This window comes from Myotis nattereri (genome assembly GCF_964212035.1).
Source record: "Myotis nattereri genome assembly, chromosome: 17".
Taxonomy (NCBI): domain Eukaryota; kingdom Metazoa; phylum Chordata; class Mammalia; order Chiroptera; family Vespertilionidae; genus Myotis; species Myotis nattereri.
The window spans coordinates 13,304,769-13,331,753 of NC_138092.1; the positions used below are offsets into that span (position 1 = coordinate 13,304,769).

The 26,985-nt window shown below is 43.3% G+C and overlaps 1 protein-coding gene across 26 annotated transcripts in view; it reads right to left on the reverse strand.

Annotated features, from left to right (window-relative positions):
* The window catches only part of NCALD (neurocalcin delta), a 295,519-nt gene that overhangs the window by 137,791 nt on the left and 130,743 nt on the right, over positions 1-26,985 (reverse strand). For 13 of the 26 annotated variants that reach the window (XM_081111177.1, XM_081111166.1, XM_081111172.1 and 10 more), the window contains one exon: positions 15,538-15,586. The exons of 12 other annotated variants lie outside the window; for them this stretch is intronic. The gene's annotated coding sequence lies outside the window, so the exon portion shown is untranslated. Of the gene's footprint in view, positions 1-15,537; positions 15,587-18,716; positions 18,756-26,985 lie in introns of all 26 variants that reach the window. One more of the 26 variants, XM_081111152.1, reaches the window with a different exon arrangement.

The following is a 26,985-nucleotide window of genomic DNA, read 5'->3' on the forward strand; positions in this document are numbered from 1 at the left end:
TTGGCATATACAGGGTGTCCCAAAAAATGTATACACATGTTAGCAGCTGATAGCTCAATTTTGAAAATGAAATGTATTTTAATAAACACTGCCTTTATAACTATTTGAAGTGTGTGTATACATATTTTATGGTGCTTGAAAATAATGTCTTTTCTATTGTTGCTGGGTGGGTTCTATAAATTAAATTAGATCTGGTTGATTGATAGTGTTATTGTGTTGCTCTTTGTACTTGTTGGTTTTCTGTCTAGTTGTTCTATTAATGATTGAGAGAGCTTTGCTGAAGTTTCCAACTCTAATTGTGAATTCGTCTATTCCTTCAATTTTATCAGTTTTTGTTCCACTTATTTTTCTCTGCTGTCTGGTATATATTTAGAATTTGCATGCAAAATATGTATATTTGCTATGTCATTTCCATGGATTGAGCCTTTTGTCATTATATAATGACTTTCTATGGCCCTGGTCATTTTCTTTGCTCTGGAGCAGCGGTTCTCAACCTGTGGGTCATGACCATCAGAAAACACATATAGCTTATCAGATATTTACATTACGATTCATAACAGTAGCAAAATTACAGTTATGAAGTAGCAACGAAAATAATTTTATGGTTGGGGAGGTCACCACAACAGGAGGAACTGTATTAAAGGGTCGCGGCATTAGGAAGGTTGAGAACCACTGCTCTGGAGTCTTTAGCTGACTTCAATTTAGCCACTCCTTCTTTTCATCAATGTTTATCCGGTACATCTTTTTCCATATTTTTACTTTCACTCTCCTATATTATTATATTTTAAGGTAGTTTTTCTGTAGATAGCATGTGGTTGAATCAATTTTTTAAATCCAATGTGCCAATCTCTGTCTTATATTCTATATGCTTAGGCCATTTACATTATAATGTAATTGTTGATGTATATGGGCTGAAGCCTGACATTTTACTTTTTATTTCCTGTTTATTCTCTATTTTCTCCTTCTTTATTTTCATTTTCTAACCTCATTGTGGACTCTTGAACATTTTTTAGAATTCCATTTTTATTTATTTAGTACTTTTTATTATATCTGTTTGTATAGCTTTGTTAATGTTTGCTTTCCATATTACCTTAAATATACATAACTTACAAGAGTGTATTATTGTTGATATTATACCACCTAAAGTAAAATCCTTACCTCACTTTAGATCCCTTTACTCTTCCTCATTTATAATATAATTTTCTTAAATATTTTCTCTGCATATATTGACAGTCACATCAGACACTGTTATAATTTTTGCTGCAATCATCACACATAATTTAGAAAACAGGAGAAGGAAAGTTCATTGTATTTACTCCCATTTTTTACTCTTTGTATTATTCATTCTTCCTCCTGGTGTCCCAAGATTCCCTCTTTTATCACTTCTTTCTTTAGAGAACTTTCTTCAGATATTTCTTTAACATAAGTCTGCTGTTGACAAATGTCTAGGTTTCCCTCAACTGAAAATGTCATGTTTTCTTTTTCTTTCCTGAAGGATATCTTCGCTGGATTTAGGATTCTGGTTTGACAGTTCCTTTTTTCAGCATTTACTAGTAAAAAATATTCTGCCACTTCCTCTGGCCTCCATGCTTTCTGATGAGAAATCCATTCTCATTCTAATTGTTTACCCCCAATAGATAAGGTCTAATTTTTCTCTTGTTGTTTTTAAGGGCTTTTCTTTAGTTTTTAGAAGTTTGACTATTAATGGGTCTTAGTGTGGATGTCTTTGGGTTAATCCTATTTGGGTTTTCACTGAACTTCTTGACACTATAAGTCTGTCTTTTGTCAAATTTGAAAAACTTTCAGCCATTGTTTCTTCAAATATTTTTTCAGCTCTCTCTCTCTCTCTCTCTCTCTCTCTCTCTCTCTCTCCTTCTAGGATGTTGATGATACACATTCTAGACAATTTTTATATCCCCATAAGTCCCCTGAAGCCCTGTTCTTTTAATATTTTCCCATTTCAGTTTATTTTCTCTGTTGATTGAATTGGGCCATTTCTATTATTTTATCTACAAGTTCATTGATTTTTTTTCTCTATTCCCTCCATGGGTTAAGCCCATTCATTGAATTTTTTTTTATTTCATTTACTGTATTTTTCAATTTCTAGGAAATTGAAAAAGATAATAAAACTTAAAAATAACACAAAAATCAAGCCCAAACTTTTTTTTTTAAGATGCAAAAGGAAACAACTCGCCCTAGCTGCTTTTGCTCAGTGGACAGAGCATCAGCCTGCGAACTGAAGGGTCCCGGGTTCAGTTCCGGCCAAGGGCACATGCCCAGGCTGTGGGCTCGATCCTCAGTAGGGAGCGTGCAGGAGGCAGCCAATCCATGATTCTCTCTCATCATTGATATTTCTCTCTCTCCCTCTCCCTTCCTCTCTGAAATCAATAAAAACATATTTATTAAAAAAAGGAACAACTCTCTTCTGCTTCCTCATACATGGATACATTAATAAGCAGGCAAGGGCCCTAACCTGTTTGGCTCAGTGGATAGAGAGTCCGCCTGTGGACTCAGGGGTCCCAGGTTCGATTCTGGTCAAGGGCATGTACCTTGGTTGCGGGCACATCCCCAGGAGGGGGTGTGCAAGAGGCAGCTGATCGATGTTTCTCTCTCATCGATGTTTCTCACTCTCTATCCCTCTCCCTTCCTCTCTGTAAAAAAAAATCAATAAAATATATTAAAAAAAATAAGCAGGCAAGGGGTGCAGTGGCCATGCAGCTACCGCGACTCAATTTGGACTGGCCTCCTTCCATTCAGCAGCCCTTTGTTAGACCCTGTCCTGTCTGGGAGCTTCTGCCCAGAGCAATGTGGCTGCTCTGGGCATCGCCTCCAGGGGACTGGACAGGCTGGGGACGGAACCAGCAGCGTTCAGCATTAAGCCATAACTTACTGTGGTGCCACAGAGCTTTCCTCCTCTGGCCTTTGCAACCCCACCCACCTCGGGTCACTTCAGCCCTTCAGCTCGCTCAGATACCTGAGTCCTGCATGGATTTTTATTCTTTTCTCTCCTCCAGTATCTGCTTCCTCTGGCTTTCTGCTTCTTTGCTAGGCCTCCCACCCATTCTGCCTGTATGATGACCTCTGTGCGTGTGTGGGTTCTCTAACCCAGCTCCTTGTCCAGGGCCCTTGACCTCATGAAGCACCATCTAGCACGTAGGCATTTTAAAGGGCTCACCTTCACCGAGGCGTCCCTTGCCCTCCAAAGCTAATGGAATGCAGATTTTTCTTCTCTTCCAGCTGAGTGTGGGGCGATTGATTTGAAAGGCCCACAGTCTCCTCTCTCCAGGCGATGTTTCTATGAGGCCACCAGCTGTTCGTGCTACATGCCCCCTCCATCCCAAGCCCAGCACACAGAGGCAGGAAGAGAAGTGGGTGGGAGGACAAATGATCACGGAAAAGCTTGATAAATACTAACAGCCAATACTAAAAATAACTAAGCAGAAGTAGTCTACTTTTAGGAATTTCATTTGTCTTTGTGTTGGGGGCAGGGAGGAGGGAGAGAGAGAGGACGGTGGAGAAGGGGCAGGATGTGCTAATGTTCTCTGGAGGTGGAGGCACTAAAGCATTCCCAGGCAGACGGCCCCTCCCCACCCCCCCTCTCACCCCCTCCCCGAAATAACTTTCTTTCTCAGGCTTCTGCTGCTTGGCAAACAGCTCCCTCCCCGTGCTGCAAATGAGAAAAAGCAGCTAAGAGACTGTAGGCTGCTTTGCTCCTCAACCTCATCCTCTCCCTCTGCAAAATAGTCCTCTGACCTGAGCTCCCGGAGAGCCGAGGGACCATGGCTGGGATCAGCGTGTGTCGCCTGTACATCTGTGAGTCCCTGGTATGTGGGTGTGACACAGCAGAGCCATTAACGCCACGTGACACTGTCTGCATGGTATAGACAGGAACTCACAGGCTAGGAGTTCCACATGTTCCCCCAAATGCTGTCTGCTGGGTGCCCTGGTACCCCCTCTAGAATTAGAGACACGGATAAATGGCCCTGATCCTTGTGTGGCCTGAGTCTCCTGCTTTAACAAAATGGAGGAGTGTGAGTCAGTTCAGTTATGTTTCTGTCATTTCCTCTTCCCCAGTGAGCAATTTAATTATGTGATGAATCGATACAGATCGATAGAGGAAGATACAACAGAGGGGCCTGAATGGTTCCCACGTGGGCGGATTATAGGCACCCTTTGAGCTCTTCTCAGATCAGTCCTGTGCAATCAGCAAACGGAATATTTTGAGTCTGAGTCTTCTCCTCCTGCTCTTCCAATCCTCCCTCCATTGTGCACTCTCAATATCATGGCCAGACAGCAAGTAAAAAATAAAAAGCCTTCCTTGCTCTCCCTACTGTGAAAGCCTCCACATCTCCACCCTCCCCCCCTTCCTTCCTTCCTTAGAGGAAGAGGGGGCATCCTCCAGGCAAAGGCGAATGCCTCCATTTATGTCCCGATTCTCCCTCCCACCGTCACCCATAGCTCACTCCATCCCTGTCCCCATCATTCCTCTTACAGCTTCAGGATGCCACTTCTCCAGGCTCCTTCTCCAAAGCTGGAAAGTAGGCTTGGTCTCTCTAATCCTGCAAACCTGCCTTCTGTTCTGTTACCCTTTACCATCCCATCTCTCTTCTCTTCTCCATCATACTTCCTAAAAGAGTCTACACTAATTATTTCCATCTCCCTTATTTTATTTACTCCTTAACCCGTTGTAACCAGACCTCTATCTGCTTTCTCCAAGGTCCCTAATGACTCCCAAGTGGCCAGATGCAATGACCTTGACCGTTCTGCTGAACCCTCCTGAAACCCACTCTGCCCTTTGATTCCATGATGGTACAGCATCCTAGCTTTCCTACGACCTATCTCTCCAGTCCAGGATCTTTCACTATCTTCTCTTCTTCTGACCATATCATAATTATGGACAATCCCCACAGTCTAGGGTTGCCCAGATCTAGAAAATAAAAATACAGAATGCCCAGTTAAATTTGAATTTCAGATCAACAATGAATAACTTTTTAGCATAAGGATGTCCTAAATATTATGTGGGACATTCTTAGCCTCAAACATGATTCTTTGCTGGTCTGAAGTTCAATTTTAACTGAGCATCTTGTATTTTATCTATGCCCACAGCCTCAATAATTATCTTTTCTCAGATAATTCCTAAATCCTCATTTCTAGCACCAATTCCTTTCTCTCTCCCTCTCTCTCTTTTCCCTCCCCTCCCCCTACCACTCGGGTACTTTACAGAATCTTCAATTCATTTCATAGAAAACTGATCTTATTATTTTTGACCCTCAAACCTACTTCTCTCCCTGGCTTCTCTATTTCTATTAATATTATTAATACCTTCTCCAGCCTCCCAATCACCTCAACTCCAATCCAGGAGCCCTTACTAATCAAGTGGCAGGATCTTGGTTGATTTTACCCTCACCGTCACTTTTAAATGTCTTTCTCCCCATTTCCATGGATACTGCTCACTGAAGGCCCACGTCATCTCTGTAGGACTACAACCCATCCCAGGCTATTGAAATTGCCTACTGACTAGTCCCCCAACCTCTGCTCTCATCCACCCTCCACCACCCCACACTCAATTAACACCCTAATTGAAGCACAAGTATGGATATGCCATCTCCTTGATCAAGAAGTTTCCTACTGGCTCCTGGTAAAAGTTCAAGTTCCCTAGACAGCTTTAGGGCCTTCCATGAGTTGATGTTGCTCCTCTTATCTCCCTGTGGTCTCCTCTATGCACCGGAAGCTCAAGGCACATCAGAACACCATGTCCAGGCTTTCCTACCTGTTTGCTCACACTCATGCTCACAAGTACACGACTTTGAGGGCAACTCTCGCCATTTCTGCACAAATAGATGCCCACAAAACGCCTTCAGAGTTAATGAAATCAGTGCTAAATTATCCACATTAACAAGATAAAGTAATTAAATCCACTAATCATTGATGTGATAATGCAAAGGATCGTACTTTTTCACAAACCCACGGTTGCTTTCTGCCAATTACGGGTGCTGTCAAGCTCGCAGAAGCATGTCAGGGCCTGTGATATCAAGTCACAGCTGAACTCTGATAAGGACTCCGAGGGGCCCAGGCACACACAGACCCCACCCACTTGCTGCTGCCTCTCCATTTACTTTCTGAACCCTGATCTCTTCCCCATTCCTCCGACTTCATACACATGGAAGGTTATGATAGTCTCTGTAAATGTCCTCGGATGCTCTGTTGTATAAGTCTGCAAATAGCTGCATATTCTAAACTGCGGCCAGTCTCACGCTGATCCAAAAACATCTGAGTGCTTTAATCATCTATATCGGGGGCTGCATCAGGCGAGATAGCGGATATTTTTGGCTTTGCAGAACATATGGTCTCTGTTGCAAGTACTCAATTATGTCACAAAAGATGATACAAAAACAAACAAGTGGGCCTGTGTGCCAATAACACTTTACCTAAGAAACACACAGCTGGCCTGCGGGTCACCATTTGCCGACTCCCAACCTAAATCCAGGGTCTGATGAACCATTTGTTTCATGTGTTCTTTCCAAACTAAATTTCATTATCGTCACTTCACTGGAAACAACATCTGAATTTCATCTGACGCAGTCTTTTCTTTTGTCACAAATTATACTTCAGCCAAACTCAGGATCCAAGAGTGCGTGCGGGGAGGCCAGGGGTAGGGGCTTGAAGCCCTCTCCAGGCCTTTCCTCCCAGCCCAGTGGACATCATCCCAGGGCGGGACAGGATCGCTATTGCTGATTTTATCTTTTGCTGTGGGCTCAAGTGTGGCTCTGCTCATCACTGTTATGAATCCCGCCTTTATTTCAAATGCTGATATTTTGTTCATTATGCTTTTTTTGCATTAATTTTGATGTTTAAAAGATATTGAAGTCAATATTCCTTATTTCAATTATGGAGTTGTATTGTACCCTCTTTAATTTTGTGCCAAAGTGAGTACCCTACTCCCCTCCCTCCCTTCCCCTTAGAACCAGCCTCCTGTCTGCTCTGCATTGCCAGCCTCCATCCCCAGTTCAGAGATCATGTCATTGATTCCATCCCTGTAACCTTTGGACGGATCGTTCCTCTTGGCTGCTGAGATTCCATTTCAGTTTCTGGGTCTGCCTCAGACACAGGTGGATCTGAAGCAGGTGGAAGCTCCATAGGAGAGCTCACCTGGCACCATACATAGTTATGATAATATTATTGATTAGATTTCCTATGCTGTCCTTTACATCCCATGACTATGTGGTAACTACCAAGATTGGTAGCACTTCTCAATCCCTTCACCCTTTGTACCCAATTCCCAACCCCCCTCCCCTCTAGCAACCGTCCATCTGTTCCCTGTATCTAAGATCTGTTTCTTTTTTGCTTGTTCATTTATATTGTTCTTTAGATTCCACATATAAGTGAAATCATAGGACATTTGTCTTCCTCTGACTGACTTATTTCACTGAGCCTAATACCCTCTAGGCCAGTGATGGTGAACCTATGACACACGTGTCAGAGGTGACATGCGAACTCATTTTTTTGGTTGATTTTTCTTTGTTAAATGGCATTTAACTATATAAACTAAATATCAAAAATATAAGTCTTTATTTTACTATGGTTGCAAATATCAAAAAATGTCTATATGTGACATGGCACCAGAGTTAAGTTAGGGATTTTCAAAATGCTGACACGCCAAGCTCAAAAGTTTCGCCATCACTGCTCTAGGCCCATCCATGTTGTGGCAAATGGTAAGATTTCCTTCGTTTTCTGGCTGAGTAATATTCCACTGTATATATCTCCCACCACTTTTTATCCACTTGTGTACTGATGGGCACTTGGGTTGCTCCCATAGCTTGGCTATTACAAATAACACTGCAATACACATAAGGGTGCATATATTCTTTTGAATTAGTGTTTTGGGTTTCTTCAAATATATACTCAGAAATGGAATTGCTGGGTCCTAAGGCAGTTCCATTTTTAATTTTTGAGAAACCTCCATACTATTTTCCAATAGTGGCTATGCTCATTTGCATTCCCTTCAACAATGCACAAGGATTCCCTTTTCTCTAGAGTCACTTCTTAAGAGACATGTTAAGGTGGGAAGGAGCTTAAGGGACTTCATATCCATCATTTAACTTAATGCTCATGACAGTCCCGTGAGGTTTGACTACGTTCTCTTGAATGGATGAGAAACAGAGGCTCACAAACTGAGATTACAGGAAATAGGACAGGCACCAGACCAAGAGCTTCCATGTGCAGATCACAGCGAGCACCCAAAGGAATGTTCTCTGGACTGGAAGTTTTGCTGGGAGAAATGAGTACCCAAGCGAAGGAGCCTGAAGTGTCTGAGGAAACGAGCATCAGAAGCAGAAAGGGTGTTACCAGCAGGTTAGGGGGTGGGAGGGGTTAAGAGCCCCTAGAAGGATGAAGCCCAGGGCCATTCCTCTTGGTGCCGGGAGCCATGGTAATCATCACTAAAACAACTGTAATGAAAGCAGCTGCTGCTCAACACCCCCAGCCTTTCTGGACCCCTTGCGTCAAGAGCTATTTTCCAGTTCCCACTTGCCCCAGGTACCACCATGATTCTGTGATCAGGAGGTGCATCACCTGAACACAAGGCCCAGAGGAGACCACACAGATGGAAAGAAAGATCAGACCAAAGTGAGGACATGAGCAGGAGCTGGGCAAGGGTGGGGGGCGTGGGGGGAAGACGGGTGTTGGGACCGGAGGCATTAGGACACCATTTCCAAGCCAGTGCTGGAGAAATACAGCAAGCACTCCCCTTTGTTGTTTTATTTTTTATATTTTATTTTTTAGATTCCACGTTGCAACTCATCTGTGTGTGTGTTAATCCTCCCTTGAGGATATTTTACCATTGATTTTTTTTTTTTTTTTTTTTTTTTTTTTTTAGAGAGAGTGGAAGGGAAGGGGAGATAGAGAGAGAGAGAGAGAGAGAGAGAGAGAGAGAGAGAGAGAGAGAGAGAGACTGGTTGCCTCTCACACGCACCCTGACCAGGGCTGGGGATTGAACTTGCAACCAAGGTACTTGCCCTTGATTGAAATTGAACCTGGGACCCTTCAGTCCAAGGGCCAATGCTCCATCCACTTCTGGAGAAACACGGCAAGCACTCCCCTTTGGAAAGAAATCACATTTCATGTGACTCTAGGCAACTTCCAAGGAGACATCAGCTCACATGAGAAATCGCGCCTGGTATTATATCTCCGTAATGAGATGCACAGCGGGCACTTTCAAGCATTGCATATACTTGAACGTGCAGTTGCACAGCTGCACACAAGTTCATAAATGCTCTGCGCCTCTTTCACGGTGGAGATGCGTGCCACGCCGGGATTCCACAGGCTGTGAGGCTTCCCCCTCTTCAAAACCGAGCAGCTCAAAGACTCCTCTGGCAACTGTAACCACACAGGAATAGAAACCACCCCAGGCAGAGCGTGAGAGGCCAATCCTGTAAACAGCAGGATGGCAAGGTGTAAACAAGAATAGAAAGGAAACATGCAGCCTTCTAAAATTTGTTTTATTATTAATTATTCTAATATTTTTATTGATTACAGAAAGGAAGGGAGAGAGAAAAAGAGATTGGAACATCAATGATGAGAGAGAATCATTGATTGGCTGCCTCCTGCACAACCAACACTGGGGATCAAGCCTGCAACCCGGTCATGTGCCCTGACTGGGAATTGAACTGTGACCTCCTGGTTTATAGGTCGATGCTCAACCGCTGAGCCACGCCGGCTGGGCATGCAGCCTTTAATAAATCATTGCTTTGGAGGAAGCCAATAAGATGGGAACACATTCATCTCTGAATATCATGAAACAGCAGCAGCTCAGAGAAGTGTGAAATCACGAGCCAAACGGATTTGCAATGACCCATTCCAGGCTGCCAACTCGTCCCTTTTGGCATCAGGCTTGATTTTACAGACTTCTCTTCCAGTGCTGTATGGTTGGGGCTTTTTAATTTGTTTTTCCTTTCATGCACCACAGCCAGTATTTTCAAGGCTGTTGCAACTTTCCTAAGTCACATCTTTTTTTCCTCCCTGCCCCCACAAACAATGTTGCTCCAGAGAACCACAACCACAGTATCTCCATCTTTCATTGGGTTGAATCATGTTCTTGAATGCAGGGAAAATGCGTCCACATATTCGTATTGAGTCTTTGTTAATCCTTTACATGATCGATCGTGTAAAGTGTTGTAGAAGATGCAACGCAGCAAAATCCCAGCATTGCTTACCCCTTCAATCAGTCTGCCAGTAATTGAGCATGAGCATGTACCCTCCACCGTGGTCTGGGATATAGGAACAAACTGCAGATCCTGGCTTTGAGGACTGCACAGCCCAAGCAGAAGAGAGAGACTTGGAAACAGTTATGAGAACAGGTGAGGCCACCTTTACCCCCTGCCCTGTGGTGACAATGGGCAGGCAGGCTGCTTCCACACCAACAATGCCTCTGCAGGGCACGTGGTCAGGGGACTAGGTCCCTGTGGCTAAGCCAGCACAGACATTGGGCAGCACGCATGCTCTCCTATGAGGGGAGGAAGTCGGCTTCTAACAAGGTCTCCTGCGTCCTTGTCCATCTCCATCATTGCCTTGCTCTATGTAACTGTTCTCAGCCTTATCCTCCAAACTGCCTTGCTTGGATTTACAATCCTTCCTAGCTCTACTTGTTATTATTAATGGCACCCATGTCATATATACTTATTATGTGCCAAGAATGGTCCATGCTTTAGTTCACTGAATCTTTATAACATCCTTGAAATGGGCTTTGCTACCCTGGTGTTATAAATGAAGACAAGGACCCTCAAAATAAAAATTAGAACTGTGTGCACGGCCACACAGCTGCTAAGTAGAAACACTGAGACTGGCACCCAGGATGTGTGGTAAGAAAGGTTCGTAAAGACTACATTAGTCCGCCTCTGGAGACACGTGTGGGTGATTCGCTCCATAAGAACAGAGATCAACATTTGCATCCTTTTCATAACCCGAGGGCAGGGTGGACCTGTGAGCAAGCAGAGTAGGCATCTACCAGTGTGTTGTGATTTAAGGAAAACCGGACCAGGAAGGGTTAAACAGACCTCCCCCACTGCCTATCACGGTGCCTGGAATTTCTTTATCGGAAGTGCATTACTTTGGGCCTTGGTGTCTTTCTGGCCATTAGAACACGATTGCCCTGGGAGGAGCCAGCCTCAGCTGAGACCTCTGCAAGGGTCAGGGCTTAGAGAATGAGTCCCAGGAGAGATGCCTGGAAGGAGCCTGGGAGCTCTGGGGATGGGCAGGAGGTGCGGAGAGGAGGGTGGGAGGTTCTGAAAACAGGGGTGAACACTCTGATTGGCTGGCCCCACCTCTGTGGCCCCAGCTCAGGGTGAGGCAAAGGGAAGGTACATAATTCTCTTGATTTGAGAAAATGCTGTTTTGGTCGGGGTGAGAGTTGGAGGCCTGGAGAGTGGTGGCAGGTGGGCTTCACGTGCTGAGGGCCATGAGCACTGTGAGGCCACAAACGACCAAAGACAGAACCCTTGCCCTCAAAGAGCTTATCGCCTCTCTGAAGAGAGAAAATATCCCCAGCAAACAACGGGTGCGTAAGATAAGACAGGAATGACCATGCACAGAACACAGGTATAACAGAAACCCAGGAACAGGAGAGCTCCGGGGGGAGGCAGGAGGTGGTGTCGCTTCCCTGGGGACACAGGGCCCCAAGAACAGTACCAAAGAGAGAGATGGAATGAGGAGGCTGGTGAATGCCTGCCATGCCAAGGGAAGACCCACATGACTACAACCTATTGCTACCAAAGCACCCCCAAACGAGGAAACCCACACTTGGATTTAATCAGCATGATGCAAAATGACGCTAGGATGGTGCAGAAACAAATGCATGCAGTAATAAGCCCAGAATTTCAGTAACGGGTGGAAGTATCAGATGTGTCTATTAAGACACATGGCAAGTAGACTCGATGAAGCCAATTAGGCAAATGTAAACCCCTCAGTTATCTCTGTGGGAAAGAGATCTGATGACTAGCCTGGGCCAGCAACCTCGGAAAAGTCCAAGACTTGCCACTGGATTCAGTTCTGATAAAGAATCGCTTTATCCTGTGGGCTTCCAACCAGAGACAAATGCTCCTCTTCCGGGCTTTCGCTTAATCCTCCCTTCTCCAGCAGCAAAGGTTACTCCTATTTGCTCTAACTTATTTTGTATTTTTATAAAAGGTCCCTTTATTTCATTCTCACAAAGAAAACAACTGCAAGGAAGAAAGGAAGGAAGCAAGCAAGCGTTGACCTTTATTTGCTAAATGAGTTATTTCACCACTGGCTACAGGTGATTATGTCTCACCATTCCCAATAACCACCCTTTGTACCCGTTGGCACAAGAGGAACCAAGGACTACAGCCTCGGGCTTAGTCATGAGTGAGCAGAAAGAAGAAAACCAGTGTAGGAAGAGACTTGAAAGAGAGGTGAAGGGCGAGGAGGAGGATCCACAAGAAATCCTTCCTCCTCGTTTCTTAATTGAATTATCTTTCCAGCATATAGTTCATCTCAACTTTTGGCTGCTAATGAGTTACGTTTCCATAAGTCGCCTGCTTTCTCCCAGGTGGCTGCGCATCTGAGACGTGAACGGCAAAGGCCTGCGGTTTGGTCTGCTAATAGGTTTGTAGTAACCTCCATGGAGACGCACAGGGACAGTGATCACATTATCCAAGTCCACAATTAGGCACAGACTTTGTCTAACAAAGGATGCTTGTGCTTTGCTTCCAGATGCACTCAGCAACTTGGCTAACGGAGATCCAACGCCTAAGTGTCAGGATTTCCGGGACATTCTGGTGTTCAAAGAAGCAATCAGGAAGAAAAAAAAATTGAACTCATATGAATCTGGGAGGCAATTCCAATACTGGAGCAAAATGACAGTACCAGCATTTTTGCATTCAATATTTTATAAGGATTCAGAATCCATAAAAAGAAATCGGTGAAGATGAATATTTAAGACGCTTAAAATATACAAATTTAGCAGCAACATGTAAAATGCAAGAAATACAACCTAAACATTATCATCCTACTAATAATTATTAGTGGACAGAATTTTAAAACCCAAGTATTAAAAAATTCAACAATCTCAAAAATGAAAAAAATTGTCATGAAAAGTTGAAAAGCAGACCGTTTTATCTGAACTTTTGTGGAGGTTTCTTAAAGCGCATAAACTTTGTTGCCACTGAATTGAGAACACATTTCTGTGCAAATTTTTTCACTGCTGAAAAGAAAAGGCCCTAGTCAGGAAAAGGCTATACTCTGGAAAAGGCCGTAGTCAGGGGATGTATTTAGGAGCTACCTCCAAATATTTTTCTCCGATTTCTTCATCTTCAAATAACCAGAGCTCTCATTTGACAACTTTGAGGAGGAGTATTTTTAAGCTTTGCGGAGTATAATTTTGTGTCGGGGGAGGGAGGAAGGAGGGGAAATTAAATCACTTTATTTACCTCAAGCTCTAGTCTGACTGAAGGCAAGAAGCAAGCATGTTCTATTTGTCCTCCTCCTCTCCAGTTTGCTCATATATGGTGGAGATCCCGATACCCAGCTGCCTGTATCTGTTTAGACCTCTCCTGTTGTAGTAGGCACAGCCTACGGGGATCCCCAGTCAGTCACACCCTCATATAATACCCTCCCGTGAGACAGGCACAACCCCTGGCTTGTGTCTAGCCACTGGAATACAGCCATGGTGAAAGGCCAGAGCGCCCTGGACTAGCTTACATTCTGTGAGACTCCATCTGAGCAGCCTGGAGTCAGAGAGTCTCCTGCTGGCTTGACTCTGCCACGCTGTGGCGGGGCCTGTGAGAAGCAAGTGGCCGCGTGGAAAGCAGTGTGAACACGCTCTAGGACAGTGGTTCTCAACCTTCCTGATGCCGCGACCCTTTCATACAGCTCCTCATGTTGTGGTGACCCCCACCCATAAAATTATTTCCGTTGCTACTTCGTCGCTGTAATTTTGCTACTGTTATGAATCGTCATGTAAATATCTGATATGCAGGATGTATTTTCATTGTTACAAATTGAACATAATGAAAGTGTAGTGATTAATCACAAAACAATATGTAATTATATGTGTTTTCCGATGGTCTTAGGTGACCCCTGTGAAAGGGTCGTTCGACCACCAAAGGGGTCGCGACCCACAGGTTGAGAACCACTGATCTAGGAGATGAGAGAGCACCAGGAGACGGCCAGCAAAAAAGCAGGGGACCTCAGTCGTACAACCCCGCCTTAATTCTGCCCACAACCACATGCTCTTGGAAGAAAAGCAACCCAAGCTTCAAGGAGGAACACAGCCCAGACAAAATCTTGACAACATCTCTGCGATCCTAAGGAGAGGCTCCAGCTAGGCTGCACCCAGATTCCTGGTCCACAGGAACTGCGGAATAATAATTACCTGCTCTTTCAAGCCACTCAATTCATGGGAATTTGTTATGCTGTAATATATAACTAATGCACATATCATCATCCACTTTGCACTCCAAGAACAATTATTCCTGCAAAAAAGTTTTGTGTTGCCCTGGTCGTGGTGTTCAATGGTTAGAGCATAGCCCCCCCCCCTCCCCCGCACACACACACCTGAATCAACCAGATCTCCAAAGAGTTCTGGTTCCTTTTATTAGGAAATAGTCATTGGGAGCCAATATTTGGGTGGTAGGTGTGTTTATTGCTACTGGAGTGTCATTGTTTCTAGACCAAACCAGTTTTTCAGTCTCCTAATATGAGACGTTGGAGTATCCCTGTATGCTCAATTTATTTTCACTTATTCAACAAACATTTTTACAGACCTCATTATGTGCCAAGTATTAACATTTTGAAAATATTAACTCATCTAATCCTTGTAATAACCATAACAACCATTATTAGCGCCATTTTATAGACAGAAAAAGAGGCACTGAGAGGTTTTGACATGCTCCAAATCACGCAGCTAGTAAGTGGAAGGCCAGGAATTGGTCCCAAGCATCTCCAGATTTGGGGCACTAACCATTATACCACATTGCCTCACAGTGGTGAGGACTTCACAGAGCATAAAATTGATGTCATTTAAGGTACTTCTTGGGCTGTGGCCCAATTTAAAACAAAGGAAGAGGACTCTTGAGAGGACTCTGGAAGCTGCCCAGGATGAAGCTGGTATATATGCGATGACAGATGATGCCTAGGATTAGTAGGGTGGTCACATTGTAAAGTATAAAAATGTCGAATCACTATATCATGCACCTGAAACTAATAGAACCAATATAAGGTTATGTACTAAGTATACTTAAACAAAAATTAAATTAAAAAAATTAAAAATAAAAACCATTCCACTCAGTGGCTGCAAATATACTTTGTTATATTCAAGGGTGATGGGCGGTGCCTTATTTATTTCATTTCTGCCCATTTTCCTTTCCACAAAAATTAAAGAGGGGCTTTCCTATCTTTCCCACCTATGAAACTCCCATTCATTATGCAAATATTTGAATGAAATTCTCTCTTGTGAAAACCACTGAACGAAACTGCGAGTTCCGTTCACAACTAATTGAAAGAAAAATTAAAATGTACACTTACTTTTGACTGTCACAAGTGGATGGTTCCAAGAGACCAAAGTTGAGATGATCTAAAAGAAAACAGGCAAAACAACCCCGCTGAATGCGAATATGTGAATGGGCGGTTTGTGAGGCCCTCATCCCCACTTCTTTTAGTGGCAGAGCGCCACTTTCTATGACTTGGGTGTAGTTGTCAGCACCACCTCAGGGAAAGGGCGTGCAGGTGGGGTGGAGATGGGGCTCTGTAGAAAGGACTCACCTAGAAAAAGAAGGAAGACTTTTTTATGTACTTATGAAACCCGACTATACTTATTGACTTCTTGCTCATACTTATAAACTCCTTGGAAGAGGATACAGTCAGGAACGTGGGCCTTCATTTGTCAGTGCAGAGCAAGCACCAAACGAGCTGCCTTCGAGATGTGCCAAAGCTAAAGGACATTCCAAAAGGAATTAGCAGACCAAGTGCCTTAATGCAACAATAAGAAACCACAATGACATAGGTCAGTGAATGGGAGTAGTGTATTGGTTTGATTCATAGGTCAGAAGAAAGATGATAAAGGGGTTGGTCTGTGAGGAGCCTCGCCCAGCATGTATGACTGAGAAGGCTTCCAGGAAGTGGGGGACGGGTCATCTATTCAATGGCAACATCAATGGATGTGGGAGGGGGATGGTCTTAGATTCTGCTTCTGGCATTTATAACGGCTCTTTGAGAGAAGAACATTTTGGTGCCACTGGGAGCACCAGTCTAGACAATCTAATCAGCTTATCTAATACAGTTTAAAAACTATCAGCAGGGTCAAAGCCCTCTTGGAAAACCTGTTTAAAAAAAACAATCTCAACTCATATCATTGAATTCTTAAATATCAGAGTGTCACCTTTATTAGAAATAAAATTTCAAGAAATGTGCAATTGTTTACCCTCCCTTTTTATTGGAAAGAAAAAAACAAGCAAGCAGGTGCTTGGTTAACATGGCAAGTCGAATAAATGAGCAATTACTAGACCTGACCTGACACAGGACCCCAGAGGCTTGCTCTAGTATCTGAGTGGACAGGCCATGGGAGACCACGCTGGCTAGACGGCATCTAAGTCAGCTGGGTGAGACCAGGAGAAGACATCACGTGGGAAATACTAAAGCTCTGTCAGTTCTCTGTGCCACTGGGCAAGTTTCATGGATCTGCTCACAGAAGTACAACCTATCTTAGCTACTTTTTTCTCAGAGATTGATTACACAATGATGGCAGTGGGGTGGGAGAGGCACGGACATGTGGGAATGCAGGTATAAATAATCGACAGTGTATATTCTGCTGTTTATTCAGGGTGGGCAAACGTAGGTTTGTAGTTGTGAATACACAAGACACAGAGTTTATTCTTGTATTACTATTTATGTATTAGTGTATTATGTATTTGTACAACTGGAAGCCTACTTTAGCACACCCCATATAATAGCTGCATGCATTGAAACATATGCATAAGAGAAGTTTTGTAGATTTTTGTTCGTCTCTTGATAATTTAAATAATCATTTCCGGGAGACAAAGGATACAGTAGAAAGAACACAGGAGTGGGCTTGAGGAGTTCTGGGTCTCATCTGAGCTCAGCCATTAGGTAGCGTGGGCTGGCGCTGGAGCAGTCACTTTACATCACTAAGTCTCTACACACAGATGGGGTGGGTCCTCACCCTAAAAGCCCTTACTTTTCCTGGACAATCTTTATCAGGAAGTTCATGATTTTGAACAAATAAAAAATACAACTGGTCAAATTTGCTTTTTCAGAAGCCTAAAGTGAACCCCCTTTTAAGGGTGACAGTACTTAAAATAGCTACTATAAATTATTTTGGTTTGCATATACAAATTTTAAGGTTTATGGTATGAAAGTCTAAAAACGTTGGATAAAAACGGCTTTAAAAAGTTTTAAATGTTATATAAAGATACCGTATAGTTACCAATACCATTTCACCACTATTTGTAATTATTCTATCAGTCAGCCACACCATCCCTTCATGCCAATAATGAATGAAATGGTTTCTGGTCTCTATTATTTTATCCCAAACTTAGCATTTTCACTGAGCAGCACATTCTGACAAGAACTCTATAGCACTTTACATTCCATTTTAATTTAATAAGTCTGGCCATTTGAATTCCAGAATCCAACCCCCAACTTTCCTCAGAAGGGGAAAAGGCCGAATATTTATTCACCTGGGGGGCGGGGGAGAATGCACCATGCTCCAAAAACACAATTAAACTGGAAACAGATGATATTCATCCTCTCAGGGGCATTTAGCATAAGCTAAATATACTCACAACACAGCTGACCATTTACAAACACAGCCCCCTCGGCAACCATAGAGCTGCACTGCGGGCAGCCCATTCATTGGTCTGCAGTGAAAGTCATGAATGAAGAAGGTAGGGTGGAGGCCATGTCTGAACATCACGCAATCAACACTGCTCCAACTCACACAAATATTTAATAAAAAAAAACAAAAGCATTCTGTGGTCCTGTTTTCTAGTTTCCAGTTCAGTACTTGAAGGAGGATCTATGTAGTTCTCTCCACTTGGCATTTTCACTGAGCAGCACTTTCTGACAAGAACTCGATAGCTCTCTACATTTCATTTTAATTTGATTTAATAAGTAAATACGGGCAGTAGGTATGGAGGGAGCAGATTCACTAGGATTCCAGCTTCTCTGAAGGGACTGTTGCTATTGCCCCTGTTACTCACAGCACAACCTCCCTTGGGCTGGTGCTGTTCCGAGCTTCCTTCAGAGGCTATGATTCGTTCTGTCTGTGGCCATGATTCAAGTGGAGAGGAATGGATGTTTTCCTCATGTCTTTCTCTCAGAGCTGGTCTTAAATGCAGAAAGCATGTCATGACAAAATAAACACAATAACACAAAAAGACCAACCTGATTGCAGGGAAGAGAAATTGGCTAAATAGGTGTTATATAAATGTCTTACTTAGCCTATTGGTCAGTCAACGACATTGACAGAGGAATCCATAAGGGCAGAGCCCACACGGAATTCTCCCCTCTGTCCAGGCTGCCTGCAATGTCCCACTTGGGAGAATGGCTGCCTGGCTCGGAAGCCGACAAATACAGTCATCCAATGGCCATACCATAAGGAGTGTGTTTATTCATTCATTCAACAAACATTTGCTCGGCATCCACCATGAGGCAGGGGGGGACCAGAAATGAATGACATGATTCACCTTTAAGGTGCTCACTCCTGGAGGCGGGAAGGAAGCCAGCTAGTCATTTATGAGAGACAAATAAGAGAAGTCATCAAACATGAACAGTTTACTCAGGGACGTAATATACAGCACAGGGAAGCGAGTCAATAACGTCGTAATCATTATGCAGGGTGACAGATGGTTACTAGACTAATGGCAGCGACCACTTTATAAGGCACATCGATATTAAAACACTATGGTGTATTCCTGAAACTAATATAAAATGGTATTTCAATTATAATTAAAAGTACATTTTTAAAGGATGGGAACAGAAACCTAGACTCATGTAACCATAAATATCCAATCCGACCAATATACTCCCATCCTGCTCATTCTTTCCTCGTCCCTGCCTCATGGTTTTCCCCATGAGCGCTTGTAATGAAAACTATTGCCACTTGATGTCATATATTTGCTTATGTTTGGTTGCCTGTCCCTCTCCGTGGAAAGTAAGTGCTTAAAGACATGGGGTTTCTTTGGTTCACAGAGGTCAACCTCCCCCAGAACAGAACATCACATCTAGTAGCTGCTCAATAAATATTTGCTGATTGGATGTATGAGTCAATAAACATTATAGAAGTCACTTCATAAACAGAATGATTATCTCAAAAGATAGGGGAAAATGATGTTGGGTTATTACAAAAGGCAATTAAATTTTGATGAAGTCATTGAAGAGTCAGTCGAGGGTCATTTTCTGGCAGGTCCTCAGGAGTATCTAGCATTAGGTCTGTGACGTACAGGTAGTTTTGTCTGCTTAGCATCCTGTCCTCATGCAACTGGCTCTAGGTGGCTTTGGTGAGGCAGCCAATCCCAGAATCTGCTCCCCTGACCCGCGGGCAGGGCCCAAACCCAAGCTGGGTTAGCTGGTTCTCACCCCCCCCCCCACATTTAAACCCAAGCCACTGTGCTATCCAGAAGGATGGTTCACACGTTCTTGTCTCTGAGACCCCCCAATTGTCCTGATTCCCATCTTCCCCAAGTCCTGTTTGGCCAGCTCTTCCCTCAGTTCTTCAAGCTATTAATATCCTTCCAATAAACATTTGTTTCTGGCTCCAGAAGTCTCCGTTTATTTCTGTTGATTACATCCAAAGCTCTCTATGACCACAGGGGCTGATTAAAAGATGAATGCAGCTTGGAAGTACTCACAATAAAAAATTTTTATTGAACATTAACCGTGTGCAGGTACCGAGCTAACCTCTGTATAGGAGTTATCCAATTCAATCATTAGAGCCATCTCCATGAATGCCTGTCACATCAAGGCTTACAGACGGTAAACAACATGTCCAAAGCTCCCAACCTATCAGAGGCAGAGCCATCATTTGGTATTATTTGTTTTCTATTACCTAGAAGCCTGTCAAAGAAGTTTCGAATTAAAGATCCCAAAAGAGGAAAGGAGATCTGGAAGCAGATGGACTAGAGACGTAAGTGGGGATAGTTAAGGAAGCTTAAGACAAAGGAGTGAATTCTACATCCAAGAGACAAAAGGAGTAATAATAATACTAGTAATTAGACAAAATGTTGTGAAAACTACAAGGTTAAAAAATAGAAGTAAAGAATTTCAGACAACTAAGATATAATGATGACACAGGAGACAGAACAATGTTATAAAAACCCAGTTTCCATGGTAATCCCTAAATTTAGCAAACATTCCCCAAGCACTGACCTAGGGGGACAGGATTATGATGACATAATAGCATAACTTAATATCAATAAACACAAAAATTAAAATTGAGTTTAAGTATGACACTAAAATGTTCTTTTCATGAAACTAAGCAGCCAGATACTATCTAGTATAAAATTAGAGAGTTTGAAGTCCACAGCAGATAATATGTGACTAAAATAGTAAAGGAAAATAAAATACAGGAAGGAATGATTAGTGGTGTCTAATGCTCTTTTTAAAAAACCCTCTAATAAATGAGGACTGATCTCCGGAGTTAGCAGCACAAATATCACTGGTGAGCTTGGTTTTGGTGGAGTAGTGAGGATGAAATTCTGAGAGGGGGGGAGGAAGTAGAGAGGAGATCCAGACACCTCTTTTGAATAGAGAAACTGGGCTATAGCTCGTAGAATCACAAGACTCCTTTTCCCTAAGATGAAAGATATCATACTATGTTTGCAAGGTGATGGAAATGATACAGAAAAGAGAGGAAAATGGATGAAGCAGGAGGAATTAGGGGTCCATTGCAGGAGCCCAGTTTTGAGCAAGAGAGAATATGGGACGCAGGGCATGGGAGTGCTGGCTCTAATTAGGAGCAGGGATAGGTCATTCATCCCAGCTCACAAGAGGGAAGGAAGAGTGCATAGGTCGAGTAGGTGACGAGATTTTGTAATAGGAATCTATAGTTAGTCTTTTCTGATCACTTGCCTTATCTCAGTGAGGGAAGCAGGCTCATCAGTTGAGAGTGCAGAGAGGGTTGTTTTGAGGTTTGAAAAAGAAAAAAGGAAAAGGGGTAAAAAAAAAAAATAATCTAGGAGAGTGAGAGAGTGAAATGACAAGGGTAAGTGGTAGGATTCCCAGATGACACTTTCTAGTTAGGGTCTCAGTCGTGATTTTCAGCAAGACCACTCAGCATGGTTGCATGGTTTTCTCCAGCCACTGCCAGTCTCTCTTAGGTTGAACCAGGGTTGGGCCTTGTAGAGTGAAATATGTGAAGGGTTTAAAGGAACATGCAAAATAAGGGTTACTAGAGTGGACAATGGATGGAGAGAGGAAATGATGGGCATGAGGAGCAGCTGAAAGTTGGTCAAGTCAGTGGATCAGAAGTCTTAGTGAGCAAAAATGTGGCAGTGGGGCTTTCAGGGGATAATTTAGAAATAGAGAAGATAATGGTCAGAAAGTAGAATGCTAAAAACAATTACAGAAGGTATGTTGTTAGTAGTAAGGACCAAGTCCAGAGTAGAGGTTCTTGCCTATAAGATAATCTTGCCTATAAGTTAGAATTTCTTGGGGACAAAAAAAAAAAAAGCAAAATGAAACAAAACTATACTTAGGTCTTTCTCAAAACAAATTGAATCAAAATCTCTTAGGTGTGGCCTGGACATTAGTATGCTTTTATCTGTTTCTTTGTTAACCAGTTCCCCAGGAGATTCTAACAGGCAGCTGAGGTTGACAACCATGGTCTAGGGTAAGTTCACCTTAAAAATCTACCATGACATAGTGTTTATGACTCAGATTATCAACAAGTCAGCTAAAACTCCACATCTCTTCCATACAACCTGCCATAGAAACTTGTCTCTATTTCAGTGCTCCTTGTATCCTGCCTGGGAAACTGAATTTATTAATCTAAATTTAAGTATATTAATTTTTTTTCATCTTCATTCATCTAATCTTATTGACTCAGATTTTAGCTTATCAAGATAAATTTTGTTTTGACATATTAGCTATATCTTCCAACATCTATGATTAATGAGTGTCTGCCTGTAAATTATTAAACTATTAAATGAATGTAACCAAGGCAAGTTCTGTGACATTCTAATGAGAACTCCAATGCACGTTCTGTGACATTCTGGATCCTTTAAGAATCCAGTACTCTAAGTCACACCTTTGTCACAGGCAAAGAATTCTTTCATTTTTATTCATCCCCCAAACGTTTAATGATTGCCTACTAGGGGCTAGGTCCTGTATCAGTTCATGGGGTTGCAAATGTGATCAAGACAGACATCCTGAACTGAGGGAGCTTACTTTCCTTTCAGGGGAGAAATAGTAAATAAATGGATGAATCAGAAAAATAACTAAGTATGTGGTAAGTGTGATAAAAACAAATGTTGAGATAGCAAATGTTGGGAAAGATTACTGGAGATATGGTCTTCCAAGCCAAACATCGGCCCCCAAATTCTCAGTTCTCCAGGAGAACATTATGAAAGACTTAAAAGAAAGTTTCTGAAATCCATAGACCCAAGTCTTATGCATCTTCCTGCTCTAACCGTTGACACAACTTGTTATGCTCTGCAACTTTTCCTAAAATGCCCATAAACCTTCTGCTTAATAATCCATCCTAGAGTTTATTGAACTCAATGAGCAGTGGTTTCAAGAATCTATCATTTTCCTGTTTGAACATCAGAACAATTGGCTCATGAGACTTTGGGCAGTAATGATAAATTTGTACTACTTATTTTGTATTATTTATAGTCATATATATAGTCATTTATTATATATGTAACATAGTCATACATATATAGTCACTTATTATATACTAGAGGCCCAGTGCACAAAAATTCGTGCACTTGAGGGGTCCCTCAGCCCAGCCTGCACCCTCTCACAGTCCAGAACCCCTCAGGGATGTCCACCTGCTGGCTTAGGCCCACTCCCCAGGGGGATCGGGCCTAAGCTGGCAGTCAGACATCCTTCTGGCAGCCAGGGAGCCCTCGGGGGATGTCTGACTAACAGCTTAGGCCCGCTCCCCAGGGGGCGCAGGCCTAAGCCGTTAGTCGGACATCCTTAGTGCTGCCATGGAGGCAGGCAGGAGAGGCTCCCACCACCACTGCTGCACTGGCCAGCCATGAGCCGGTTTCTGGCTGAGTGGCACTCCCCCTGTGGAAACGCACTGACCCCCAGGGGGCGGCTCCTGCGTTAAGCATCTGCCCCCTCATGGTCAGTGCACGTTATAGCGACCGGTTGTTCCCTGGTCGTTCTGCCGTTAGGGTCAATTTGCATATTACCTTTTTATTATATAGGATATTTGTATATAAATACAAAATCATGTTATTTTGCATAACGTATATATTCATATAATCCAGATAAACACAATGTATAAATATGTATTTGAAGGCCCATATTAAATACTTTGTTTGCTGCTGCATTTAACCTTTATAATACGTTTCTGAGGTATTAAGAGCAGGGGAGCCAAGCTCGGGGGGGGGGTGGGGTGAACTCCCCATGCTTCAGTGCAGTCATGAGGTTGGAACCCAGACAGATGACTCAGAGCCAGAGCTCCTAACAATTATGTTCTACGGCGCCTAGTAACAGTACTGCCATAGCTTTCAGGTTACACATATTTTGATAATGTGAAGAGAAGATCAAAATTGTAGCATCTGGACAGGCAGGCAAACAGCATGACCCAACTCACTCTTGTCATTTCTAATCAAATCTTAGTAAATGCTGAACAAGCAAAGAAATAATGGTAAAAATGTGCAGGTGGCAATAAAAACATCCACGTAAGTGTGTCCCTGAACATGTCTTAATCATGGCAGTGGCCTCGGTTGTATCCTCAGGCCTGAGCTGAGCACAGGCCTTTGGCCCCACAGACCCCTGGTCCTTATTGTGATCACCAGTGTCTGCTGGCCCTGCCACAGGGAGGCGTCACCCCCGGTATTCACTACTGGAAGGCAACTAATCACCTCTGGCCTTGTCCCTGTGATGTCATTATTAACAACCTTATTAAATGGTGTCTATCGGTGTAGGGTCTGATAGGGATTCCCAGGCAGAGGGAGAAGCATTATCAGAGAAGGGAGGCTTTATCTCAGTTCCTTGATGCCAGAAGGAAACCTCTTCTACCATAACTGAGTGCCAGATCATGGACTGGCTGTCAGTAAATGTTCAATGAATTAATGAAGAGATGGGAAACGGGAGCCCTTATGAGAGTGCAAATTAGTATACGTGAATGGAGGACTTTCCCACGGTCTTGGTGACGACTGACAGGACTTTACCTTGATTGAATGTTCCATTTTTTCTGTGTTAGAGATTCAGGGGTCCAGCTTAACTGAGAGGAAAGCATATTTTAATTAGTGAGATGGCTGAAATACAGACCCGTTTTAATGAGGCACGCCTCTGCAAATCACACAGAAACCAATTGCACCCGGACCAGTGGCAAGAACTACTAATTGGGTGGTCCCCTCCATCCTTTCAGTGATTTAGATAATGACTGCTTTTAATTAATCCTTTCTCTTTATTTGCCAATAGGAGTTTCTAAAAGCTGTAAGTAGCTTGACTTTTCTCCTTATCACCATTCTGGTTGACAGAGATATTTGCTTAGCAAATCCTTTCTTCTCAGTGCAAAAATAAACAATTAACTTCTGCTCAACCCTGCCTAAACAGCTACAAGTTCTGATTTAATTAATGAGTTTTGTAATAATTAAATGTAGTGTACTTATCAACCTACCGTTAACAAACCTGGCAGAGAGAAACTGACATGGAGGGGTGCCCATCATTGGCGAGGTGCTTTCCATTGGATAATGTCACTTGATCCTCACGATTCCACGAGACAGCCACTATATTCCCCATTTTACTGACACTCAAACTAAGATTCAGAGAAGTAAAATCATGGTGTCAAGCCCAGACAGCGAGTAAGTGGCAGCGGCCAGTGTGATCCCCGGTGAGTCTCACCTAAAGCCTGTGGGCGCTTGCCCCATCAGATTGTAAGAAGAAGAAAAAGACCTGGTTCTCTGGGAGGTGACTCAGTGCATCCGAGGAGCTTTGAGGAGACTGGCAGTCAGCATGCATTTATTGCCATTCTTTTTATCACTTGATGTTCTTTTCAAGCTTGCCCTTGCTCTGTTTGGACACATATCCACATCTCAAACCCAGCAGATTTTGTTCCGTTTGCAGTTTTGAGAGGAGGCATGCAGAAGAACCTGGACTTGGCATGCTGACATGAATCTCAAATACTTTCAGAAAATGGATTATGAAGGCAGCTATCCGGGAACATTGGTTGCCTTGGGTAGTAATAAGAAGGAACTGGGTTAGATAGCAAGGGAAACTTCCAGACGATAAGACAAGATAAGCACTGAAGGGAGCTAAGGAAATGCAGTGACGTGCTTGGATGAGGATACAGAACAATCAGTAACCCATCATCTGTCAGGGGACATGGGTGTGGAAGGAAAGGTTTGGTTCATTTTCAATGGCCCCAACACGTCCCCATCCAATGTTGACACAGTTAAAGCACACATCATCTTGTATTCTTTTATGAAATGTCTGTCAGGGGCAGCCAGAGAAGAGAAACCGGTGAACTTCAGGAAAAGAAGTTCCTTATAGAAACAGGAGGCATGCCACCTCGGCCATGCAGCCAACGTGGGAAGCCTCGGCCTGTCTAAGGTCAGGAGGCAAGAGCGAGGGAGAGGTCTAGGCCAGAGCCCTCATTGGGGTTTTTGCGGGAAAGGCAAGGCCAGACACAGTAAATGGTTTTAAGACTGGCTAGTTGAAAAAATTCCTGCCATGTGGGCTTTGGCTGTAGAGGTGGCCTCTAGTTGCCTGGCATGGGTCCTGGGATGATTGCCGTTGGGCAGGGGTGGAGGGATGGGGACAGCATGGGCTCCATATGAATACGCCAGATGGAGGAGGTATGCCTCATCGGTTAGTTTTCCTATCAAGGCCTGCTCCCCCTAAGCCCTCTGCTCTCTCTAGGAATTGGCTAGCCCAGGGAGCGGCAGTCTCTCCCCAGCCAGAAAGGTCTTTAAGATGTCAAAACATCATAACATATAGAAAATAAAAAATACAAAGCACGCACAGATACACTAAAAAGCACTAGATATCTGAATCTGGATAGGCCCCAGCACCCATTTAACCTTCAATGTGACAGACTTTTCTCCCACTGAGCCTGTGCAAGCAGCAGTCGGCACAGCTGGGTTGGAGAAATTCAGAGAGCAAACACAGCGAGCACAATGAACACAGCCCTTAAGCCAACAGACAATCCAAACCCCAAATGAGACAAGCTCTAGGTTTGGACAAGAGATACTGTAAAGCATCACAGCATATTGGTTTAGCTACACAGAACCTATTTGGTCAGCTGCTGAATGGAAAACAGAGAACCAAGCTGAATTGTCTTTGAGTTAAAGGCACATCACACGAGACAGCCAAATCCACCTTTGCTACAGAGAACACACCTGGGTGGACCCAGGGGCTTCTGAACAGAACCCGCCACCAGAACTATAAAATATTTTAAGGTAAAATTAAGGATGTTTTTTAAGAAGAGGGGGAAATCCCAACTTTTTGCCAACAAACAAGGCCAGCGCATTCCAGATTTGAATCTTGTCTGAAATAAATAGAAAGGAGACATTCCATTTGATGAGTTTCTCTCTGGCGTCTCGGTTATAATACATGTTAAGTCTCAAAAGTCGTCTGTGCTCTCTTACTGGAAACCTATCACTCATTCATTCACTATCTACCTAAACTAAGGGGATGGTTATGATTATTCTGATCTACGACATAAGCTTAATGAACCAGATTGCAAAAATCTGTGCACCTTTCCAACCAATATGACAGACCAGAGCTCACACCGGGCCCCTGTGTGGTGCACTTGTCACGTGTATGCACCTA